Genomic DNA, 12263 nt, shown 5'->3' with positions numbered 1-12263 from the left:
CCTACAAAAAGCTCTACAGGGATATTCATAGCAGCTTTGCTCATAATTGCCAAAACTTGGAAGCAACCACAATGTCCTTCAGTAGGTGAGTTGATAAATTGTAGTACATCCAGATAATAGAATATTATTCAGCACTAAAAATAAATGAGCTATCAAGCCATTGAGGGACATAGAGGAATCTTAAATGCACTCGGTTAAATATCCCTAAGAGAAAGAAGCCAGTATAAAAAGGCTGCATACTGTATAACTCCCAATTATGTGACTTTCTGGAAAAGGCAAAACTATGGAGACAGTTAAAAGATCTGTGGTTGCCAGGATTTGACAGGGGGAGGGATGAATAGGAGGAGCAGAGGATTTTTAGGGCAGTGAAATACTTTGTATGATATCATAAGAGTAGATATATGTCATCATATATTTGTCCAAACCCACAGAATGTACAGTACTAAGGGTCAACCCTCATGTAGACTACAGGTTTTGGGTGATGATATGTCAGTGAAGGTTCATCAATTGTAACAAATGTACCACTCTTATGGCAAGGCTGTGCATGTGTGGAGGTATATGGGAAATCTCTGTACCCTCCTCTCACAAAGAAAACCCCCCAAATTCTAGGTCCCTGGGAAGTCATAGTGAAGCTTAGGAGCAAGAGGTTGGGAGATAATACATATGAAGGCAAGCAGAAGTGGAATCTCTACTGAACTATGAAAGCTTCTGAATTACTGTACCTGATGTACTTTTATTTTATTTTATTTTATTTTGACCTGATGTACTTTTAATCCCAAAGAAGAGTCTATTTATAGGAGAGGTTCCTCTAGGCAATGGTAGAAGGAAAGTCCCTAGAACCCTCTTATTTTGTCTTGCCTCAGAAGATGGGCCAGAAGATGAAGAAAAATGGGGATGAGGACCTTCAGATAATATGATACCTGCTTGTAGTCACTTAGTCACTTGGGGAGATTTGGAGAAGATTTTGCTCTTGCTGTTGTCAGGCAGCCCTGCTAATTGCGTTCACTATAGTAGCCCCAGTTGGGAGATGTGCAGCTGCTCTCAGAGCTCATGGTAGGAGCAGAGATTCTTTCCCTATGTGTAATTTAGGGGCCTATGAATGGAGGCCAGGTCCCTGGATGAGGGGACTGTGGGTAAGGCTGGGGAACACAGGGTTTGGCTCTTATAAAGAAACTTCAGTTCCTAAATTTTCCCCTCTTGGCCTTGGTCACCCTATCTGAAGAAGGTGGGTGGATTAAAGATCTTGCACAAGTTCCTACAACCTGTGATCCTATAACTGTATAAAGAGTTGTGCCAAAGAATTTTAAAATAAATACTTCTCTGATGATGCATGTGAGCATCATATCAACAAAGTGTGACTCTTGGGTTTTGACTCAGTCCATGGAAATGTCTGGCTCATGTCCTGCCCACTTATGTTTACTCATCTGCAACACTTAGAGAAACTCTTGAGTCTCCCAAGCCCTGCCTTTTATCCATACCCTTGTTTTGCAGTGATGAGCAAACTCTCAGGGTTTTAAGAGGTGCCATAGTTCCTAGGAGGCAGGAGACAGAAATACACACTGAATGGCCATGAAATGTTCCCCAAGAAACATAGAAATAAAAGTGCTTTTGTGGCCATTGCAGTCATGGAAAAAGAAGACCAGAAACTGAAAGCCCTGAGGCTGAAGCAGGAATTAAATAGCTTCCCCCATGAGGAGCACCCCTTGGACCATAGAGAACATAGTACTGAAAGCCAGAGTGCCACGAATTGACCCTAGACTTACATGGAAGAGTCAACCCTTAGGGCACCTTCTGGGACCTTGAACTTTGAACAGAAGATGAGTTCTAGAATGCAATAGATCTTTTTAGTAGTTAGAATGATATGACACTACAAGAAGGGAAAAGTGAAGACACATATAGGCAAGAGAAATCTCCCACCAGGGCCCAGTGCGAAGAAAGGAGAAGTCAAAAGGGTGGAGAAACAGCAGAAGAGGCTGTATGAGCAAAGGTCCAGGCACAAGAACAGGCTCTCTGTGTTTGGGAAGCTACAAGAATCTGAATGTTTCTGGAATGTTGGGTGAAGGGAAGGGAATGACCAGCACTTGCTGGAAGGGTAGGGCAGGGGCAGGCCAGGGAAGGCCTTGTGGACCCAGCAAGGTATTTGAATTTGATCTTGTGAAGCTGTGGGGATGTGGAGCCTTGAAGGATATCAGGCTGGGGGACACATCCCAGTCCTTCGAAAGTTCATGAGCTACAGAAGATGGGCTGGCCACCGAAGATGATAAGGATCCCTTGTTATCAGGTGCACACATTCTGTCTCCTTATTTCCATGGGAGCCTCAGGCTCTTCATTCAAGGAATTGTCACTTCAAGTGGAGAACAAGCAGAACAGCAAATTCTCAAGAGCCACCTGTGCTTTTCCCAAAGTGTTGTTTGCAGAGTGGGAGGAAAGGAACTTGACATGAGATATTTGGATTTTGGGGACAACCGATATATTTTGCACATTGCTGCAGGGCATCAGGGTGTCCTCTTGATGCTCAATTACACCCTGCATGTTTTCGTGGAAAACACTGAGGACACAGCATGTTTGTGGCCAGCACATCTCCAGATACATCTGATGATGCCATTTCCCCTTCCCTAAATATTTTACCCTCAAAAGCAAAGTAGACTCCATTGCACGCTAAGCAAGGGCTTCTGCAAAAGCAAATAGAATGAAAGGGAGAAGAGGAAGCTCCTCTTTATCAGTCTGTCTGGACAGAGGAAGTGTGGTTGTGACAGTCTGTAGCGTGGCTGGAGCCTCACATGTCAGAACTCATCCTGATCAGTGGCCGTGAGGGGAAGAGCACTTGTGTTGCAGGCAGGTGATCTGTTTTAGTCCAGTTCTCCCCTGAATAGCTGTGAGGCCTTGGGTGTCTCATTCCCTCTCTGGCCATTGAACTAGATGTGCACTTCTTGCTCCAAAATGCTCCATGTGGTCACTGAAGGGTTCTTCCTCCAACTCTGAGTCCTTCCACCCATTTTATCTTAAACATTTTGTGATGGTCTTTATTATTTATAACCAGCTATTTCCAAAGAGGATTTGAGTCAGCTTATAATAAGAGATGTGGTCACAATGGAATCATTAAAAGGCAATTAATATCAAATGCCACTTGATAGGTAGTAGTGATGGGGTGAAAAATATACCAGAAGCCGATGATGAAAATAGCTTTCTCAAGTAAGTACCAAAGGAGTGCTCTGAGCTCCCTGGCTGCCAAAGAGAAGGAAAGCCCCTCCCCATGCTCAGAAAGAGCCTTCTGTAATCAGGCAGCTGGACGTGTGCTAGCACCAATGTAAGAGGTGCAGTGAGCACTTGAATCTACACATCATCAGTAGCACTTCTATAAAGATGTAAGATACTCAGGATACTCTACATGTGGCTTTGCTTGTTTTCCCTCTCAGAGACTCCTATTTCCTTTGGCAGCAGCAAACAGATATGTCTCAGAATCTGATGAAGGCTGACAAATATAAGGTTTGCATTGAGCATTTTCTAGAAAGTGGTCGAAATAAGTAGGGCCTGTTCTTTGTGGAGGTGGATATGAAACTTGAGCTTTCCTTCCTGGGGAGCCAATGCCCCGGGTCTTGGAAAATCCACATTGCATGTGGGATTTGAGCCTCTCCTGAGCCCCGACCCCATGCCAAACAGCCCGCAGGCAATCCTTTCCTCCTGCCTAAGAGGCCACCTCAGGAGCCTTTCTAAGGAGCCAAGCACAGGGCTTTGAACAACTTTTTTCTCCTATTGATTTACAGAAAACTTTTGGGGGTTTGGGGAGTCTACCTTTCCTACTCTGAAGCAAGCTGAGAAAATGTCACGTACTGAGTAGATACTCTGCACAGCAACCTGTTGAAACTAGAGAAAATAAAACCTTAGCTTGAAAATGAGCAAGTGTTATGTTCTGCAGTCGCCGCATTGGAAACACACATCTGTTGCCTGAACTGTGGCAGAGACAGAAAACCGTCCTTCAAAACGGCTGTGATCCTGACTCTGCATAAATTCGGGAGCTGCTCTGGGAACCCAGGGCTCTGAGGCCTACCTTCTCTCCACTGCATCTGCGAGTAACTCATGCTAAGGATAATATAAGATACGTGGGTGCTCAGACGTGTGGGGAACTTAACCCATAGCATAGCGGAAGCAGTATGTATGTCTGTGTTTAACTCAGGGCTGGGGAAAAAATGCTAAATTTAGGGCTCAAAGCATTGGCTCTACAACCATCTTCAGTACCATGTGACTTTTAAAGCTGAAAGTGTTTACTTCTAGTTAATCGGGCTGCACACAGGATGGAGGCTCAGCTGAGAGGTTCACATGACCCCACACTCAGCATAAAGATTGGTGGTGCTGGAGCTCTGGGCATCTCTAACTAGCAAAGCCTAAGAACTTGAATCTTGTTAACACCTTCCTTGCTATTCCTCTGACTTCCCCCAGTCTACTAAAGTCTCCCACCCCCATCACTAATTTCCTTTCTCTCTCTATGAACTCTAACGCACATTCTCATCTTGTTACCTCTTTGAGATTTCCCTTGACCACTCAAACCAGCAGTAATTATAGGATTGTAAACTCAGGGAAGATCAGGGTTGGCAGGGCTTTGGATTTGACTCAAATCCTCTTTGGAAATAGCTGGTTATAAATAATAAAGACCATCACAAAATGTTTAAGATAAAATGGGTAGAAGGACTCAGGACACGTCACCTCCTCTCTCCTTCAAGGGGAGGGATTCCTTAGAAAGTATCTTTCACTGGTGCTCCTCCAGTGTTCTGCTTGAACCCTGACAGTGATGGCAAGCTCACTACGTCTTGTGTAGTGTACTACTTAAGAGCTTATACTCTGCAAACAAATAGAGCTAGGTTTGAAATAAGCTCTGTCCCTTACTGATTGGTTGTTCCAGGGTAGTTTTTGTAACCTCTCCGAATCTAAGTGTCTTACCTCTAAAATGAAGTTAATAATAGTGTCTACTTGATAGGATTGTTAAACTACCCTTGAGTTTTGACCAAGGTTGTATCTTCTAGAGACTAGTGTCTGCAAAAGATACTTTTAGGGAGATCGCCCCTTTTCATTTTTAAAAAAGTTAAGGTTTATAGACGTCGGAACTAAATATGAAATAAAGCCAGCACATCTACATAGACATTTACACAGACACATGTTCTACTCTGGACGGCTGATACTGGGTTTATTAGTTTGCTAAGGCTGCCATAACAAAATACCACAAGCTGGGAGGCTTAAACAATAAAAATTTATTGTCTTGGCAGGGTTGCTTCCTCCTGAGGCCTGTGACGGCAGGATCTGTTCAAGGTCTTTCTCCTTGGCTTGCAGACAGCTGTATTCTCCTTGTCTCTTATTGTTGTCTTCCCTCTATGCGCATCTCTTTTGGTATCTAAATTTCTTCTTTCTATAAGGACAGCAGTCATGTTGGATTAGGGCCCACCCTAATAACCTCATTTTAATTTGATTACCTCTGAAAGACCCCATCTCCAAATAGCCTCACATTCTGAGGTGCTATTGGAGATTAGAACTCCAACATAACTTTTTTTTTGGGGGGGGCACAATTTGTGCCACAACTTTGAGTAATGGATAAGGCACCAGGCTGAGCATCCAAGAGGCTTGGATTGGGTTCAGATTCTATCAGTGACTGGTTGCATGTTTCTGGCTGATTCTCTGGACCTGCGTTTTTCTCACCGTGACACGGGTAGGTTGACCTGCATGACCACTGAGTTCCTTCTAGCCTTAGAGTTCTATGGTTTGAGTGGCCCATTTGTTTTGACAGAGACTCAAAGGGAAGATGCTAAGTGTGGGACTCAGATAGTAAGGGGACAGGTGTTTCTGAGTGGGGAGTCTTGTGCCGTTGAGTTGCCCTCAGATCATACCAGATGGTTGTAAGAAATGGACAGCAGCTTTCCATGGTTCTAAAAGAATTCTTTCCTTCTCTAACATCCTGTTTACAATCCTGTTGCTTGGGGGAATGGCCCTATTTTAGCTACACTGCTGTATTTTGAAGGTCTTAAAAGCTCCATAAAGCAATGATTTGGCATGAGGTAGCTGAGGAATTCAGTGACTTTAAGAGCATATTTGTAGTATTTCATAAAAATAAATCAACTTTTACCTTTTATGGGAGTAAACATTTTCAATTGGGAGAGTGGTGGATTTTTTCCTCCTCTACTCTAATTCTTAGAATAGTCTTGCAAAAATGGCACCCAGGAGAGTCCTTTGCACATTTCTTCCTCTTGACATACTGTTGAAGTCATTGTTAGGAAGGTTTTATTTTTGTTAAGTGATGGTGTTTAAATGTTGGTCCATTTTAACAGAACACCAAAGCCATCAACATATAATTGGATTAATATTAATTCTCATTCCAATGAGAAAGGCATTTTGTAATCACTTGTCATTTAACCCTGACAGCAACCTTTTCAGGAAAGAAGAAGACATATGACAGATCCCTGCATGCTGTAAGATGAACCATTTGTGATACCTCTCCATTCAGGGACAGAGTGGAAGAGTATGCCAAACCCCTCCCTCTCACAGCATGGTACTGAGCACACACCACGATTTTCACAAAGGGAAAGGGAGATTGGTCCTTTTTGCTGGCTGTAAGAATCTAGACTTAAACCCACATAGGGAAAAGTTTAGGGTGGTTGATGTTTGTCAAATGTAACTAGGAGATCCCGATTCACAGCAGGTGTACCCTGGGTTAACTCTCATTTTGATGCATGTGATGATGCAGTGATGTATTTGTCAAAATTTTCTCTTGAAGAAAGTAACTACCTCTTGGGATTTGGAGCAAGGCATCTTCCAATGAAGGAGAGCTTCTCCCAAAAATCCTTGCAGTGATCGAGGTGGGGAATGAGGGCCAAGGTCAGTTAGTGCTACCACTGCCATTTGGTCATATTTTGTGAAAGGATACCATGGCTAGCTGTGTCCTCCCTCCTGAAGTGGAGCAGTGAGTACTGTGGAATCTGGGTACAGCAGGAACTTCTAGAAAAGAGCAGTTTTCACCATCCAGATTCTCATAGACTGGCCTGGTTTTGAGATGGTGAGAAATTTAGGCTGTATCTGGATATTTTACTTTGTTCCTTTGTGAAAAAGTTGCCAGTGGTATTGTCTTAACCCAGATCAAGGAAATCCTGGCATGCTTTTCTGCCAAGAGGGGACCAAGGAGCTCAGAGCTCAGACTGACTCTGAGGATCTAGGCCTCTGCTGTTAGAGCACCTGGTGAGCCTGGGTCAACATCCTAAATTCCAGGCCAAGTTAAGGCTGACTCATTCTGTCTCTTGTTGCAGCTTGAAGAGCAATTGATGCATCACAGAAACCTCAGGAAAATATTTTGATCAGGGAAAACTGATTTTATAGATTCTAATGTGAAATCTTTTAGTAAGTGAAGCATTACAAGCATGGTTGTGAGAAGCTTTACAAATGACAAGATTCTTCTTTCTGTGTCTATAACCAGAGAAGTCCCAGGGATAGAGCTTAATTAAAAAATGCTCCTGCTTGTGGGAGGGGCGCTGGACTGGTAACATGACTATTTGTGACCAATCTCCTTCAGAAGCAAGTGTGAGTTGGGTTTCAGAGCTATTCCCTGGATTTGGGTTGAGATCTGTCATTTCCATAGAGGTCTGGAATGGATTATCCTTCCAGTATTCTGCTTTCCATGTCTTTTTCTTTCCAAGAGAAGGGGAGAGCCCAAGTCACTACATCTGCCTCCCTCCCATGTTCTCACAGGGCCTGCCATTCATCAACATCTTTTGTGGCCCTTTCTCATTCACTGAATAAATATCTATTCCTCTTGGAAAGCAAGCAGCCATCTTAGCCATCAGTAGGTCCTCCCTCAACCCTATCACCATTACTATCTCTCTTCTTTAGATACCACGTCCCCAGGCAGCAGATCTAGGAGGTTAGGATGATGTTTGGGACTTCAGCTCTTCGAAAGTTCTATCCTTACCCAAGCAAAAGCTGGATTTGCACCTAAGAACTTTCTTCTTGAGGGATCCAGTCCTCTACCCCCACTTGCCTTTTGGGACGATGGGCACCATCCTGTCAGGGTCAATGGGAAAGAGCAAGCAAGGACACTCTCCAGCATGCTAAGTTCAATTTGGGCATCCCGTGAGCATTCCCTGAGGGGCCAATGAGTGCCAGGCCATAGGCAGTGTGGCCATGAACCCACTGTGCTTCTTACTCTCAGGAGCTCAGCCTCTTGAAAAAGATAAGATACCCATGGGGAGAGCTGCCTTATCTGAGACCTGGGATTAACGTCTGCCACAATTACTTCACAGCAAGGAATCCATACCTGTTTTGATGAATAATTAAACAAATAAAATGCCAAAGGGCTGCTGGAAAGGAATGTCCGGGAGGGCAAGTGCTCTGAGATCTGGGGAAGTCAATGGAGAATTTCTGGAGATGGCCTGGGTAGCCCCACAGGCCATTCAGGAGTTGACCAGATGGAGAAGAGCGGGAGGGCCTTCCTGGCAAGAGAGTGGCCCCAAGGCTGGGAGGGACAGCGCAAAACAGAAGGGGGCTGAATATATACATACTTCTTTAAAAAACAGTCTTTTAAAGTTTTCCTTTCCTCGTTTTACTCTTACTAACCCATTTATGTGACTGCCCCCCCACCCCAATTCTGATTTGCTCTTTGATATTATGTATTTTTTTTTAACCAGGCTGGGGAAGTGCTGCATTTTAAAGCTTCTCTCGCCTGCCAAGTTGTGTTCCCAAGCCCTCTAAGCTCCACATGCAGCCAGAATAACTTTAGGATGAAGCTCATTAATAATGTGCATGCTAAATCACATCCTCTGTAGGAGGCCTAGAGAGGGGGGCTCTGCCCCTGTCATTGAGCTTTCAGAGATGGCAGCTCGCAAATAGGACACCCCGTCCCCAAAGCCTGGAAGGCTGGAGCTGTCCACACAGGTGTCCTGGGGGGACATTGCTTTGGTGAAATTTCTCCATCCAAGGTGGGTCCTCAAGTACAGCAGCTTAGTCACCTTAAATATAGCTGCTTTCTTGTTCAGCATCTTTGTTGCATCTCCGTGGATGATCTTAGTTGGGGGAAGGGGATTTCCAACGGCATGTCACTTAGCATGACTACGCCCATTAGTTATAATTAAACAGGCTGCTGCAATGATTGCAAATAAATTTAGCACCAAAAGGATTGTGCAGAGCCATAATAGCAGTCTTCAGACGACAAATCATCCAGGCTTTCCAGCAGACTCTGGAGGGGCTCAGGGGACAGTTGTCTCCCTGGTGGATGACCGCACTTCTCAAGGGCAATGCTTCCTGGGAGCAGATGCAGCTCAGGTCTATTTCAGGCAACATTCTCAAGCTGTGGGACCCTGGGAGCATCTTGTTACTTTTCCTAACATTTGTGAACCATTTTCCCCCCTGCTTCATCCTGAATGCATCTGCATCATCCATCTCTTGCTTCCTTCTAGGAGGCAAAGATGCCCGCTGTTCACAGCAGGTTTTCCCTGTGATCTGGCCACTCTCAGCGCCTATGCTCCTGCAGGATCTGGAGGAAGCTTGAGAATCCACGTGGACACCTCACTCCTTAAGCTGAAAGCCGGTTGGTGGTCTCCCTGAGACAATCATCATCAGGTGAAGCCAAATCCCACCTTGTGCTCTTGTGGTTAACATATAGATATCAGTCTGGCTATTTTATGTCCCAAAAAGCTGTGCACTTGTGCCTTTGGTATCCTCTCACCCCCACACAGGCAGTGTTTCATTAGACTTCTTGAAATAGGGACACAAAATATGAGGGAAGGAAAGGAGTATCCAAACCAGAACACCAAATAAATTGTGAGAGGAATAATGAATGACTAGCTGGCTCCCTGAGCAGGATGTAGGGAATCAAGAGGAAAGGCTATTATTTATAATAAAGGTGTGAGCTATTTATTATTCTAGCCTTTTGCATGAGGGCATCTGAGGGGAATGGTCAAGAGCACAGAGCACAACCGTAGTGCTGGATTGCCTGGTTTTGAATCTTGGCTTTGGTGCTAATTGGCTGAGGGACCTTAGGAAAATAGCTTAACTTCTCTGAGCCTCTCCATGTGTAAAATGGGGGATAATAGTATTTTTGCCTCATAGGATTGTTGTGATAGTTATATGAGACAATCTATGTGGCATGTACCATGAAGGGTCTGTATCTTGTGAAGTTCTAGCAACTCAGTATTTTCCAGTACATAGTCATTATTACCTTCACAGTTTTGTCATCATCATACACTTATGTATTTGCCTAATACGTAAAGAGTTAGCAAAACTTTTTAAAAATCATGAATATAGCAGATATCTTGAAAGGTGCACAGAGCATAAATGTATAAATCAATAAATTATCATCAAATATCAAGAAACTAAACAGGGTGAGGACCTTGGAAACCCATCTTGTGCCCCACTCCCATCTCTCTAGGGGAAACCTTATTCTCATTCTCATACTCTGTGTTTTACTTTGCCTGTGTCTGCTCATTGTCCATATGGGATCACATGGTATACGTATTTGTGTGTGTCTGACTCCTATCATTTAGTGTTATGTGTGGGACAACAGCTCTGTTGTTATATAGGGCTGGGTTCCTTCATTTTCATTGCTGTATGGTATTTCATTGCATGAAATCGGCACCATCATGCATTGATTCTGTGTTCATGGAGATTTAAGTTGTTTTCAGTGTGGGGCTATTATGAATAATGGTAGTATGAGCATTTTTGTACACACTTATTAAAACACAGAGTGTAATTGCTGGGTTGTATGATATATGAATATTCAATTTTAGTAGGTCGTGTCAGACATGCTTTCTAATGGTTGCACCAACTTATAAGTCCCGACTATGCAAGTTCTTGTTGCTCTGCATCCTTGTCAACACTTAGTATTATCATTGCTTTCACTTAGCCATCCTGAGGATTGTGTAGTAACACTTTATTGTGATCTTAATTTACATTTCCCTGATCACTAATGGGATTAGGCATCTTTTCATATTGGCCATTTGGATCTCTTCTTTTGTGAATGCCTGTTCAAGTCTGATTTGTAGAAATCCTTTATCTGAACACAAGCCCATTGTTGGTAGCATGTGTTGCAAATACATTTCTCATTCTGTATCAACTGGGTTTAAACTTTAGATTTATCTTCAGGAGTAATATTTGTGAAATTATGAGTATGATGTTTAGTTATTTTTTTCTAAAATATGTATCTGTTTTGGATAAAAGTTTCCTCCTGTTCCAACTGAAATGGTTTCCTTTATCATTGCTGGTATGCCTTATCACCTTTTAGGAATCACTCCATTATTTATTTAGTCTTCATAAAAAAAAGGTTTTCTGTGTTACCATTGTTACCACTGTTTTCCAGGTTTCACATTAGAGGCATTGAGAGGTTTCATAACCTCCTCAAAGACACACACCTAAGATGAAGACCCAGGTGGAGTTGGTTCCAGAATTCAGACTTTCTCCATTGTATCACCGGTCAGCAGGCTATTTTATCACCTTTTGTATATTCAAATTTTGAGAGATCCTCTGCATCCCTACAGAGCCTTATATGTAATAGATTCCTCAGCAACAATTTAAAGGATGGGTGGATGGATGGATGGATGGATGGATGGATGGATGGATTGGTAGGTGGATAGATGGATGGATAATGGATGGATGGAATGATGGGTGACTTTGAAGGTCAGTGTTTTCACCAAGGCTCTCAGCCTGGGGAGAAGCCTATTCTCAGGCCAGGCCCTGGATGTCTAAAGCCTGGACCGTGACCCTACAGCAACCCTGCAAGGGTCTTTCTCTCCTCAGTGGCCTTAGGGTAGAGCTGAGATGAGGAATAACAGCCTTAGTCTTGCCTTTGTTGAGAATTCTTGCCTTATCTTCATCAGTGCAGTAGCTGTTTTAGAAACTCTTATTTGCAGACGAAGTGAACATTAGCAGTCAGCCTTCTCCCATGAATTGTTAAACCAGCTCTGTCTAAATGTCAGGACCAGGGTTGGGCTGTGGGTTCTCCTTTGAGATGGCTTTCAGACCCCGGCATGGAGAACCATTCTCACTCTTTCTTCAGGCAGAGGACAGACAGACTCAAGGGTTAATCCCCATGTTCTCGAAGCCTACTATGTTTGATTTCACCTCACTTGTGCTTTTCTTTGCCACTGAAACAGGGCCTTACTCACTTGAACATTTGCTAGCTCTGTCCCAGGAGCTGATCGAGGTGTTTCTGTAGAAAGGCTGGTAAATTGGATTCTGTCTAAAGAACACTGATGAGGATCCCCACAGGGAAGGCTCCACTGGGGGCTGGGATGAGGTGA

The 12263-nt window shown here is 43.6% G+C and overlaps 1 long non-coding RNA gene across 3 annotated transcripts in view; it reads left to right on the top strand.

Annotated features, from left to right (window-relative positions):
* The window catches only part of LOC118351253 (uncharacterized), a 112063-nt gene that overhangs the window by 79658 nt on the left and 20142 nt on the right, over positions 1-12263 (top strand). For all 3 annotated transcript variants that reach the window (XR_007403285.1, XR_007403284.1, XR_004806418.2), the window contains one exon: positions 9426-9588. This is a non-coding gene — a long non-coding RNA (uncharacterized LOC118351253). The remainder of the gene's footprint in view (positions 1-9425; positions 9589-12263) is intronic.

This window comes from Canis lupus, chromosome 17 (assembly GCF_003254725.2).
Source record: "Canis lupus dingo isolate Sandy chromosome 17, ASM325472v2, whole genome shotgun sequence".
NCBI lineage: Eukaryota > Metazoa > Chordata > Mammalia > Carnivora > Canidae > Canis > Canis lupus.
This window is presented reverse-complemented; position numbering and strand designations above follow the sequence as displayed.